Source organism: Prionailurus viverrinus, chromosome E3, assembly GCF_022837055.1.
Source record: "Prionailurus viverrinus isolate Anna chromosome E3, UM_Priviv_1.0, whole genome shotgun sequence".
In the NCBI taxonomy this organism is placed as follows: Eukaryota; Metazoa; Chordata; class Mammalia; order Carnivora; family Felidae; genus Prionailurus; species Prionailurus viverrinus.
Window position 1 is genome coordinate 23654398 of NC_062576.1, and position 13523 is coordinate 23667920.

Here is a 13523-nt window from a genome sequence, read left to right on the forward strand (position 1 = left end):
TGTCCATAGCTCCAATTTTCATCGGACACACTGTATGTTATTTGTTTGTGTCTGTCTTTCTCCATTAGAATGTAAACTCCTGAGAGCAGGTTTTATTTACTACTTTATCTTCAGTGTGCAGAACAGTGCCTGGCACACAATAGCATCTCAATATGTATTTTATGAATAAATGAGTCAATAAAATAATAGAATCAGTTCCAATTTGGGTTATGGTTGGCTTGCCTAGCTCCAGAAGGCTATGCCTGGGGAGAACTGTGTTGTCTCAGGCAGGGGAAATGCCCAGCTAGCTACAGGCTGAACGGTTGAATGTGCCAATAAGAGACAGGTCTGTTTGCATTGACAGAAAAAGAAGAATGGATGTTTAATGTTATTATTCTTTCAGGTTGTTTCTATGTTTGAGAAGTTTCATAATAAAATGTTTAGAAAATAAGTAGAGTAGTTAGCAATGTGTTCATTGATCAAATGTGGGCATTTTTTCATCTGCAATGAAGTTGATGATCTGTTGTTTCATGGTTTGATCAATAGCTTACTCAACAATTGATTGATATTCACAATGTTGTCAAGTACTTCTTAGAAAATAATTAATTTAGATTCTCAAGAGGGCGTTTGCTTTTTTTTAAAGTTTATTTATTTTGAGAGAGACAGAGACAGCATGAGCAGGGGAGGGGCAGAGAGTGGGGGGAGAAAATCCAAGAAGGCTCTGCACTACCAGTACAGAGCCCAATGTGGGGCTCAAGCTCATGAACCGTGAGATCATGACCTGAGCCAAAACCAAGAGTTCTATGCTTAACCAACTGAGGCCCCAGGCCCCCGGGAGTTTGCTTTTTCAATAGCTATTAATGTTTTCTCAGCTATCTCTTTTCTTTAAAAAATTGAAATGTGCGGCTCCTGGGTGTCTCAGTCTGTTGAGTGTCTGACTTTAACTCAGGTCGTGATCTTGCTGAGTTCGAGCCTCACATCCGACTCACTGCTATCAGTGCAGAACCCACTTCAGATCCTCTGCCCCCCCTCTCTCTCTCTGCCCCTCCCCCACTCATGCTTGCTCTCAAAAACAAAATTAAAATTAAAATTTTTAATAAAAAATCGAAATGTACTTAAATTTTATTTGATAACATCAATCATTGTAAAAATATTAAGCAATACAGAAAAATGAAAATTGTGCTTAATAACCACTTGTCTCAGAATCCCACTTTATTATTAACTATTTTGTGTATTCTTTCAGACTTAAAAATTATTATATAAATATATAAAGTGATTTGTATAACCTAAGTGAGCTTGTATTTTTCTGTAATCTTCTGTTTTCACTTAACTACAAATTATGGTAATATTTTCATGTAAATACATAAAGGAGTATCTTCTTTTTAATAGCTGCATAGTATTTCGTATACTTCTTGATCTGTAGATATTTTTCCTTATCCCATTTAGCCAGTGAGCTTTCATTAAAATATGATGGAAGTAAGCAAAAATGTAAAAGCATTTTTAAAGTTAAAGTTAAAACATATTTGAAGAGTACCAGGTCTTTTCCAGGTTTGTTCCCCCTAGCTGAATTCAAGATACCCAATAGAAGCTTTCAAATTTTGTTTTCCAAAACTCTAGACCATGATGTCAATGGTGCCCCCTGGTGTTGTGTGGGGCACAACTAATTAATATTTCATTCTGCTCTGAGTGTTAGAAACCCTGATTAACAGTGGCTCAAACAGCTGAGTCCAGAGGATGCAACTAAAGCAAGGCTCAGGTGGAAATTTATAACTCTAATGCATATACTTAAAAAGAATGTTTTTTGATAAGGATACAAAGAAACTAGATCTCTCATACCTGGCTGGTGGAAATGTAAACTGGTACTCTGGAAAATAGTTTGGCAGCTTCTTATAAAACCACACAAGCATTTACCATAAAGCCCAGCAATCACATCCTTGGGCATTGTTTTCCAGAGGAGTGAAGGTATTTTTCAGACAAATACCTCTTTATAAATGTTTATAATAGCTTTATTAGTAAAAGCCGAAAACTGGGAATAACCCAAAGGTCTTCAGTAGGTAAATAAACAAACTGTGATACATGCATACAGTGGAATACCACTCAACAATAAAAAAGAATGAATAGTGATAAATGTAAGAACTTGGCTAGATCTCAAGGGCATTGTGCTTAGTGCAAAAAAAAGCACATTTCATGTAACATTGCATAACAACTATACTTAAAAATTTTTTTAATTCAAAAAAATCTAATTTCAGAAGGTCACATACTATATGATTCCATCTATTTAACATTCTCAAATTGACAAAACTGTTGGGGGGAAATAGAGAACAGATTGATGGTTGCTAAAGGAAAGGGTTGGGGGTAGGAGAGGGTGAGTGGGACTACAGAGGGAGCAGCAGGGGGGAGTTCCTTTGTGTATCTTGCGTATCCAATTCTGTATCTTGATTGTGTGCAATTGCACGAATCTATACATGTGACTATACATGTATACATGTATACATCTATACATGCCCCCCTCTCACACACAAAAGTGTATGTTAAAAGTAGTGAAAACAGGGGCTCCTGGCCGGCTCTGTTGGAAGAGCATGTGACCCTTGATCTCGGGGTCATTAGTTTGAGTCCCACGTTGAAAGTAGAGATTACTCAAATAAATAAAAAAAAAGTGATGAAAACGAAATATGGTATGTAGTCTAGTTGCCATGCTATGCTAACATCAGTTTCCTGGTTTTGATAATTGTACTTCAGTTATTTAAGATGTCCTCAAAGGTAGAAGCTGGGTGAAAGGGTTCAAAGACTCTATGTACTAGTGTTGCAACTCCTTGGGAGCCTTGTGAGTATAATTATTTCAAAATTAGAAGTTTAAAAAATTTTTAAAGCATATTTGAAAATCAATGATCTAAGCTTCCACCTCAAGAGGCTAAATGAGAAAAACAAATTAAATCCAAAGCAAGTGGAAGGAGGGGCACCTGGGTGGCTCAGCTGGTTAAGGATTTTGACTCTTGATTTCCACTCAGGTCCTGATCTCATGGTTCATGGGATTGAGCCCTGTGTCAGGTTCTGTGCTGACAGCGTGGAGCCTACTTGGGATTCTCTCACTCCTTCTCTGTCCCTCCCCTCGTCGCATGCAGGTGTGTGCTCTCTCTCAAAATAAATAAACATTTAAAAAAAAGAGAAGAAAGTGGAAGGAAACAGATAATAAAGAGATTTCAATAAAATAATAGATATATGTTATTTCTATAAAATTTTGATGCCTGGTAGTGTAAGTTTTCATTCTTCAAGATTGCTTTGGTTATTCTAGGTCTTTTGCATGTCCTTTTAAAAAAGATTTTATTTTTAAGTAATCCCTACACTCAGCATGGGACTTGAACTCACAACCTTGGGTTTAAGAGTCACATGCTCTACTCTAAGTAAAATAAGCCTCCTAAAAAAGAAAAAAAAAGTCACATGCTCCACTGACTAAGCCAGCCAGATGCCCCAGCATGTCCTTATTAAGTTTAGAATTAGCTTGTCAAATTCCACAAAAGAACCTTCCTGTGATTTTGATGGGCAACATGTTGTATCCATAGACCAATTTTACGAGAACTGGCATTACAACATTTTCTCTGTACTAATGAGTGTTCTAACCATGAAGATTTATTAAGATTTCATTTGTTCAAATTTTAAAAATTTCTTTCAGCAATATTTTGTAGTTTTCAGCATAAAGGTCTTATCTATCTTTGTCAGATTTATTCCCAAGTATTTGATGGGTTTGGTGCCATTAGTTTTGTTTGTTAGTTCCATTTTCTACTTGTGTGTTACTAGTGTCCAGAAGTCAGTGCAACCGCTCAAGGACATCAGTTTCCTGTTTGGCTTCACCATCCTAGCATGTCAGAGTCACACAATGGCTGCTGCCTCCTCAGGTCTGGAATCTACCTTCCTGGGAGGAAGAAGAAGCAAGTGACAAGATGGAAGGGATAGCACCTAGATCAGGAAAGAAAAATATTCCCAGAAATCTCTACAGTCTTCTGTTTCATTTCAGTCATCAGAACTGGGTCTAGTTACTCCTAGATGCTGGGGAGGTGAAGATGGAATTTTTAAGCTGGGTACATTGCTGCTCCAAACAAAATCTGAGTTCTATGGGTAAATCCTAGAGGAGAATAGTAGGTGGGAAGCTAGCAGTGACAGCCACAGTGTAGAAAAGGATTTAGTACTTTCATAAGACCATGTACTCCTTGAACCCTCTCACTATGTTTTTTCTAAACAGTTTTTATTTAATTTAGTGTTTTATGTTATTTTGGCTATGTAAATATTATTCCACACTGATCTGTGTGGTGTGCTATGATTGAATTTCCTCTCTTGGTCAACTTTTGTGTTTTTCTTGGAGTTATTGCGGTTTCTTGTTTTTGTTTGCTTAGTTTTCTATGTCACTGTCTCTAACTCTTCCTAAACTTTCCAACAGAATTGCAAAACCTCACTAAAAAAAGAATTTTTTTTCATGCAGTCAGACACATGGTTTCCCTTCTTTTCACCCTTAGATACTTCTTTCCTGGAGACTTTTTGTAATCTTACTCAGTCTGAACTAGGATTTTTTTTCTCTAAGCATTCTGAAATTTTTTTTAGTCTCTCCCTGTGTCCCTGTTGTCTCTAGTTCTTATGGTTTAATCCTTCATTTTGGTTGATTATATTTTCCAGTAGCCTCCTGACAAAGCAGCCATAGGAAGTACATTTTTTCAGGCATTGGGTGAAAACACCTTTATTCCCTCCTTGCACTTGATTGATACAATTTTTATGGGAAAGAATTCTAGATTGATAATAATGACCCCTCATTAGGGCGAAGGCATCACTTTATCATGTTTAGCTTCTTGTGCTGCTTTTGAAAGTCTAATTAAAGATTCTGATTTCTTTCTTTCTTTCTTTCTTTCTTTCTTTCTTTTTTTCTTTCTTTCTTCCTCTCTCTTGGTGACACTGTAGCCTTTTCCCTCTATGAAAGTTTTTAAGATATTTTTGTTCTTGGCATTCTAAAATTTCCCAATTATATGCCCTGGTAAGGATTTTTTCAAATACATTGTGCTGGGTATTTTTAATCTAGATGCTTATGTTCTTCAGTCCTGGACATTGTCTTCTATTACTTCCTGGTGGAAAGTACTGTCTCTAGAAGTCCTGCCTAGTTGATTATTGAACTACAGTGAATTATGTCTCTAATTTCATTAGCTTTTTTTTTTTTTAATTTTTTTTTCAACGTTTATTTATTTTTGGGACAGAGAGAGACAGAGCATGAACGGGGGAGGGGCAGAGAGAGAGGGAGACACAGAATCGGAAACAGGCTCCAGGCTCCGAGCCATCAGCCCAGAGCCTGACGCGGGGCTCGAACTCCGGGACCGCGAGATCGTGACCTGGCTCAAGTCGGACGCTTAACCGACTGCGCCACCCAGGCGCCCCTCATTAGCTTTTTAAAAATTCTGCTTTTTAGGAGATTTCTGCAACTTTATATTCCAACTCTTTTGTTCAATTTTAAATTTCTTCTATTGCAACTTTAATTTCCAAAAGCCATCTGTATTCATTTTTTTAAAATAATGTCATTGTTTTATAGATACAATATCTTTTCAAACATGCTAAGTATAATTTTAAATAAATAAATTTTCTTCAGCTCTCTGCTTTGTCTCAATGTCCTTCAAGTTTCTTCTTTCTTTCTTTCTTTCTTTCTTTCTTTCTTTTTTGCTTGTTTTGCCTGTCTTTCAAAGTTAAGGGGTTTCCTTAAACATCTGAGGATTTTGCGCTGACTATTCATCTTTAACAGTGAGGTATTAAAAAATTGTGGATGTGAGGTGTGACTTTTTAACTCAGAAGGCTCCAATGTAAGGTGTTCAGAGGAGTTCAGCCATTTGTGTCAGAACCCAAATGTCACTGTCTTTTATCAAGCCCTGTCTATTTCTCTAGAAAAGAATGCCAATTTCCTGCCGACTGTCATCTGCATCAGTCTGGGACCAAATGACAGACATGGGCTGGGTTGGAGATGGTGCCTCCGTCTTTAGGTGGTAATCTTTTACTTGGTTACCAAGGTTTCAGAAAAGTTCAGAATAGCTGAACAATGCCGGGGTTAGGGGTACCAGACTCCACACAGTTGAAAATCTGCATACAACTTTTGGTTCCCCAAAAATGTAACTACAAATACTCTACTGTTGACTGGAAGTCTTACCAATAATAAAAGCAGTTGATTTACACACATACATATTGTATGTTATATGTATTATATACCAATATATAATTTGTATATATAATATACAATAAAGTAAACTAGACAAAAAATATTATTAAGAAAATCATAAGAGGATGGGGCACCTGGGTGGCTCAGTCGGTTAAGCATCTGACTTCAGCTTAAGTCATGATCTCACGGTTCGTGGGTTTGAGCCCCGCGTGGGGCTCTGTGCTGACAGCTCGGAGCCTGGAGCCTGCTTAGGATTCTGTGTCTCCCTCTCTCTTTCTCTCTCTCTCTCTCTCTCTCTCTCTCTTCCTCCCCCACTCAAGCTCTGTTTCTCTCTGTCTCTCAAAAAGTAAATGAACATTAAAAAATTTTTAAAGAAACTCATAAGAGGATGGGGCACCTGGGTGGCTCAGTTGGTTAAGCATCAAACTTCAGCTCAGGTCATGATCTCACGGTTTGTGGGTTTGAGCTCTGCATTGGGCTCTGTGCTGACAACTGGATCCTGCTACAGGTTCTGTGTCTCCCTCTCTCTCTGCCCCTCCCTCGCTTGTGCTCTGTCTCTATTTGTCTTTCAAAAATAAATAAAAGTTAAAAAAATAAAAGAAAATCATTAAGAGGAAATACATTTTATAGTACTGCGCTGCATTTATGGGAAAAAATCCACATATAAGGGGACCCAAATAATTCAACTCCATGTTGTTCAAGGTCAACTGTTAGACTTTCAAGTGGGTTCCCTATGTTGAGCCCCATGCCTTACCCCATCTTTTGCTGAAGCTGAAGCCTCTAATTTCTGAGTATATTAGCTTTCTGGAGCTGCCATGACAAACTAACATAGACTGCAGTTTAAACAACAGAAATGTGTTTTCTCATGGTTTTGGAGGCTCAAACTCCAAGATCAAAATATTGGCAGGATTAGTTTGTTCTGAACCCTCTCTCCTTGAGTGTAAATACTTATCTTTTCTCTGTATCCCCACCTGGTCTCCCTCTTCTTTGTATAAGGATATCAACCTTTTGGATTAGGGCCCACTGTAAATAACTTAATTTGAACTGAATCACCTCTGTAAAGACTACCTCCAAATACAGTCACATTCTGAAGTTCTGAGGGTTAGAACTTTAACATATGAATTCTGTGGGGGGACAGAATCCAGCCCATAACCCTCACATATTCAAGATGCCACTGATTGGTTCTCTTGTTATTTTCTTTCTCTCTGCAAGTATTTGATATTATATTTCTCAGTTCTGTTAATATCTTTACCTGATCCCCAGCTTTTGAAACTTCCTGACGTCTCTCTGCTGCATTATCTGTTATTAATTTGACAGCCTTACCTCCCTCTTCTGCATCACAGGGGGGAAGCCTAGAATTGCACTTCGAGGAACCTCTTTCTTAGTGTTTGCTAATGTGAGGTACTTGTAAAGAATTTGGAAGATAAAAGAGACGTTTTTATTTTTTGTTTTCAGTTGTGGGCAGACAGAGGAGCAAACAGTGGGACCTGAAGTTCTCACTAGCTTCCCAGCAAGCTACTAAAGTCACTTCTTTTAGTGCTGTGGGTAGTTGAGAAGACATTGGGTCCTCCCAGAGCTCTCAAGCAGCGCTGGGATTTAGGGTGAGAGGTAAGTAAGGCAGGGTCTTCCAAGGGTAGCATCAGGGTCTGTTTTTATTTAAAATTTTGACCTTTTGTTCATCATGGATTTTTTCCCTTAATTTTGTTTTTTTTCTCTAAATATTGCATTAAAATGTTCTTTATTTGCAGAAGTAAATTGTGATGGTTTATTTATGCATCAGCTTGACTGGGATCAGGGATGCCCAGGTAGCTGGTAAAACATTATTTCTGGATGTGTCTGTGAGGGTGTTTCTGGAAGAGATTTGAATCAGTGCACTACCTAAAGAAGATGGCACTCACTAAGGCAGGTGGGCACCATCCAATCCACTGAGGGCCTGAATAGAACAAAAGTGCAGAGGAAGGGTAAATTCTATTTTTTTTACCTGAGCTGAGCTGGGACATTCCTCTTCTCCTGGTCCCAGACATTGGCACCTCTGGTTGTTAATGCCATTGGTTTTATGATTCTGAGGGCTTTGGACTCAATTATACCACCAGCTTTCCTGATTCTCTAGCTTGCAGACAGCAGATGGCAGGACTTCTCAGCCTCCATAACCATATGAGCCAATTCCTAGAATAAATCAATAGATAGATAGATAGATAGATAGATAGATAGATAGATATACAGGTATATATGTTGGTCTGTTTCTCTACAGAACCTAATACATAGTGTTTTGGTGCTCTCTTCAAGTTTGTGTCCAAGGCGATTGCCTCTCTCGCCTGACCCTACACCTGGTCTTTTCTTTGGGAATGCACAGAGCTTCTAGGTCAGTCCTGGGATTCACTCACTTTGGTGCTGCAGGCTAAGATTGATGACAGTGGCTTGCTTACCCTGCATTCCTCAGCTTTCCAATGATGGAGTAAGCCTCAAAATCCCCCTTCCTTCTCAAAATTCATAGAGTGGCTTCTGTTCTTCTGATGGAAACCTGATTCATGCAATCTTTCATCAACTGTATTCTCTCTGATCTCTCTTTTGTGGATTTTACTCTCATGTCAGTAATGTTTCAGTAGGGAGCAGAGGAAAATTTATATGTTTAATCTGCACATTTTTCTAGAAATCCATCTATCCTCAAATTCCCAATCTCCTGAATCATGTGAACAATTACTTATCACCCGTTGCATCATAGCAAATTGTCACTGATAGCACCTTCTCCATTTTTGTGAGAATTTAAATCTACAGAGTTCCTCCTCCTTCTCATGGCCACAAGGTCCTACCTTATCTGACCTCTTGCCCATCCCCTCCAACTCATCTTTGGCCAGTTTCTGCTTTGTTCGATTTGTTGCAGCCACCCTGACCTCCTGCTCTTCCTCAAACACGCCAAGCGCATCCTTAGTTCGGGGTTTTTGCACTACTTCCTCCCTCCATCTGGAATGGTCTTCCCTAGATTTTCCATAGCCACTGTCCCCTTGCTTCATTCAGTTCTCTGTTCAAATGTCCCTCTTGGGAGAGGCCTCCCCTTCTTCCTTATCTCCTTACTAGGTCTTAGTTTTCCTTCAAAGCAATTGTTGGTAGTTGAAATTATATATTTGTTCATTTGCTTATTTTCCTTCTGGAATGGAAAACACTTTGTATTTTGACTGTTGCATCCCCAGAATCTTGAACAGGTGCCTACCACATAGTGAGCTCTCCAATATAACTTGAGTGTTTACACTGGAATGATCTCACAATCCTCTGATTTTGGCAAACAAGTTAGAGGTTTTCTTTTTTACTTTTCCAGGGCGTTCTGGTGTCATTCAGGCAGTCTACAACTACCCCCAAGGCCTCCAGTCCACTGTCCATTCCTGACTCCAGTCTGTGATGGTCTTACTGTTTCCCAGGAGGACTTCTGGCATCTGTCCTACATCACATGAGGGAGGGTCAGACTCCCCCTCCATTCTGACATGCTTGATCTCAGAGACCTGGAAGCCGAGAGCCCCAGTGGGAGCCCTCTGTACCAAACAAGTGGATCAGTGGCTGCTCAAGATGTCCAGAGGTAATCTCTCTCACAAAGGGATTCTTATTTCCTCTACTATTCTCAAGTCTTCCTTACAAAAAATATTGATTATTCAACATTATTTTTTTACATCTACCCCCTCTTTTTAACTTAACTGCATTTTAATACACTTTTTTTTTACATTGGAATAATTTAACATGTCCAGAGTACAGAGTTCCTATATAAAATTACCCAGTGCCCCCCCAACAAGGTGAACATCTCCATGTAGCCATGATACATTTGTTAAGAAGTTAGCTATGCTAACTTCTATACTAGCATAGTGTAGTATAGTATAGTTAGCATAGTATAACTTCTATACTAAGAAGTTAGTATAGCTCAAGTCCAGGTTTTATTTGTATTCCATCAGGCTTTCCATGAAAACCCTTTTCATATTGCAGGATCTAATCTGGGTACCTCACTACATTTAGGCATTGTATCTTCTTAAAGTCCTTTGGTCTTTTACAGCCTTTGATTTTACTGATCTTGACATTTTTGAAGAGTACTGGTCAGTGGTTTTGTAGATGTCTCTAAATTTGGGTCTATATGAAGTATTTCCTTATGATTAGACCAGAGTTAGTTTTTGGTGAAGAATACCATAGAGGTGAAGTGCCTTCTTCATCATGCTGTACTAGGGTTTGATGTTAAACTTTATGTGTCAAATTGTTAGGGTCATGGGACACGCAAATATTTGGTCAAACAGTATTCTGGGTGTTTTTGGATGAAGGTAACATTTAAATTGTTAGCCTGAGTGAAGCAGATTATTCTTCCTGATTTGGATGGGCCACATTCAATCAGTTGAAGGCCCAAATAAAACACAAAGGTCAACCTTCCCTCAATTAAGGGGAATTCCTCCTGTCTGACTGTATGAGCTGGGATGTTGTTGTTGTTGTTGTTGTTGTTTTTCCCCTGCCTTTGGACTTGAGCAAAAGCATTGGTTTTTCTTGCTGGCCTTTGGTTGGAAGTAGACCATTGGTTCTCTTGGGTTTCTAGCTTGATGACTACAAATCTTGGGACTTGTTAAACCTCCATAATCATGTGAGCCAATTACTTATAATAAATCTCTCCTTCTATCTTTTGTTTCCCACAATCTCTGCTCCCTCCTGTCTCTTGTTCTTTCTCTCTATATATTAATGTATGTATATACACACACATGTCCTATCAGTTATGTTTCTCTGGAGAACCCTGATTACCACAAGGGGTTGCTTAATATCAACATGACTTATCCCTGGGTGATGTTAACCTTGATCAAGGTTAACCTTGGTTAAGGTAGTGGCTGCCGGCTCTCTGCACTCCAAAGTTGCTAATTTTCCCTTTCCACAATTTTTCATTGGAAATGAGTCACTAAGTCAAGCCCACATTCAAGGAATAAATATATTTTTAAATTTCATATCACTGTAGCAAGAAGATAATAAGTGTTGCCATAAATAGAGGGCGAATATAAAAATGAAGAGAGGAGGGGCGCCTGGGTGGCGCAGTCGGTTAAGCGTCCGACTTGAGCCAGGTCACAATCTCGCGGTCCGTGAGTTCGAGCCCCGCGTCAGGCTCTGGGCTGATGGCTCAGAGCCTGGAGCCTGTTTCTGATTCTGTGTCTCCCTCTCTCTCTGCCCCTCCCCCGTTCATGCTCTGTCTCTCTCTGTCCCAAAAATAAATAAACGTTGAAAAAAAAATTTAAAAAAAAAATGAAGAGAGGAAAACAAAACAATCTAATTAAAATCTATCCAGATAGCTTGTTTGGTTATCCAACTATAAGTAACAAATTACCCCACAATCTAATGGGTTAAAACAACACAATAATTTATTTTGTCCATGAGTCTGTAACCTGGGCAGGGCTTGGAAGGGAAGACTTGTCTCTGCTGTACAGGCATCACTGGGTGGATTACCCACTTCCGGGATTGCTCACTTGCACGGCTGGCAGGTTGGTGCTGGTTTTCAGCTGGAGCTCAGCCAGGGCCTGGAGCTCAGGACTTTGGGCTTGGTTCCACGTGGGCCTCTCAGTGTGGTCTGGGCTTCCTCATGGCATGGGTTCCAACAGTGAATATCCTAAGAAAGAACCAGAGAGACAAAATGTATATTGTGCTTTATGATCTGGCCTCAGAAGTCATATAGTGTCATTGTTGAATCCTGCTAGTCAAGAGAGTCATAAATGCCCACCAAGTTTCCAAAGGGAGCGGGGCATAGATTCTACCTCTCACCGGGGAGTGGCAAGGTTCCCAAAGATCACGTGGGATGTAAACTACAAAGTATTCCAACAGTGTTGCCTACTTAAGGCTCCGGACTAGAGTCCTGTTCCATTGGTGTTTAAAAAGAGAGAGGGGTGGGGCGCCTGGGTGGCTCAGTCGGTTAAGTGTCCGACTTCAGCTCAGGTCATGATCTCGCACTCCGTGAGTTCAAGCCCCGCATTGGGCTCTGTGCTGACAGCTCAGAGCCTGGAGCCTGTTTCAGATTCTGTGTCTCCCTCTCTCTCTGACCCTCCCCTGTTCATGCTCTGACTCTCTCTGTATCAAAAATAAATAAATGTTAAAAAAAAATTTTTTTAATGTTTAAAAAAAATAAAAAGAGAGGGGGTGCCTGGGTGGCTCAGTCGATTAAGAGTTTGACTTCAGCTCAGGTCATGATCTCACGGTTCATGGGTTTGAGACTCACTGCATCATTGCACATGTGTTTCTGTCTCCTTGGGGTTCCCTTACTCCCTTCTCTGCCTAGAAAATTCATTTTCACTTCTTTCAAACCCAGCTCATTCTCTGAGGCAAGAATAATAACATCCTCTTTGTTCTAGCCCTTATGTATCCCTTGCATTACAATTTCTCTGAGACTTGTTTGGCTTTCCATGTTCACTCACTATATTTTGAATCCCTAAAGCATAATAACCACATGTAATTTATAATTATAAATTTTTGTCCATTTTACCTCTTCTTGTAACACCCTACCCCCACTATATTTCCTATCTGGCCAACTCCTATTCATCCTTAAAAACCCAGTCTGGCTAACACTTTCTAAATGAAGTGCTTGTTATCTCCTCCCAACTGAATTACTGATTTGATCTTCTGTAATCTCACAGGATCTCATTTGCATCTCTAGGACAATCAATGTCTGGGTGTTCGAATGCAATTCTTTAGATGGATGCCAATCATTCAGGGCTGGGAATAAGTTAAATCATCCTTGTCCTAGACCGGTTCCCCAGCACCAGACTCTGAGATGAGAATTTGTGTGAAGTGATTTATTCAGGAAGACCTCTTAGAAAAAACTCGTTAAGAGGTGAGGGGAACAGGTCATGGAAAAGGAATAAGTCAAGGAAGGATGGGATCAGGGGAAAGGTCTCAGGAAGAGTATCTTTAGTCTAATCCTGGAGGGAGTTCTGGAATGTTCCACCTCATGACTTGTCATGACTGGAGGCAGGGAAGCTAGCTTCCACACTCCCGCACTGTCATTGGCTGAGGGCCATTCCAGAAAACATAAACCCTAGGCACTTCCAGGTTTCCGTGTGAGCAGACCACCCAGTGGCAGTAGCCCAAAAGCAGGTGCCAGAAGGCAATCACAGGTGCAGCCATTTGTAGTAAAGTACACAGCTGGGGATGGGCACACAGAAAAGGCAAAAGGATCCCACAGGTTCCAGGTAGGGCACCAGCTACAGTCTTGGATCTTAGTGAATGTCCTTGGAGACAAGAAATGGGTAGGGAGCAGGGGAGGCCATCACCACACCAATGATGACAGAGTCACAAATTGAGGAATATATTTAACTTGCCTCCATGGCCCTGAGCTAAAATGAAAGTAAAACCATGAGATAATTTTTTGTAAGGT

At 39.9% G+C, this 13523-nt stretch overlaps 1 protein-coding gene across 1 annotated transcript in view; it reads right to left on the bottom strand.

Moving 5' to 3' along the window:
* The window catches only part of SCNN1G (sodium channel epithelial 1 subunit gamma), a 44195-nt gene extending 35897 nt beyond the window's left edge, over nt 1-8298 (bottom strand). The window contains exon 1 of the mRNA XM_047839528.1: nt 8139-8298. The gene's annotated coding sequence lies outside the window, so the exon portion shown is untranslated. The remainder of the gene's footprint in view (nt 1-8138) is intronic.
* Between the last annotated feature and the right edge of the window lie 5225 nt (nt 8299-13523).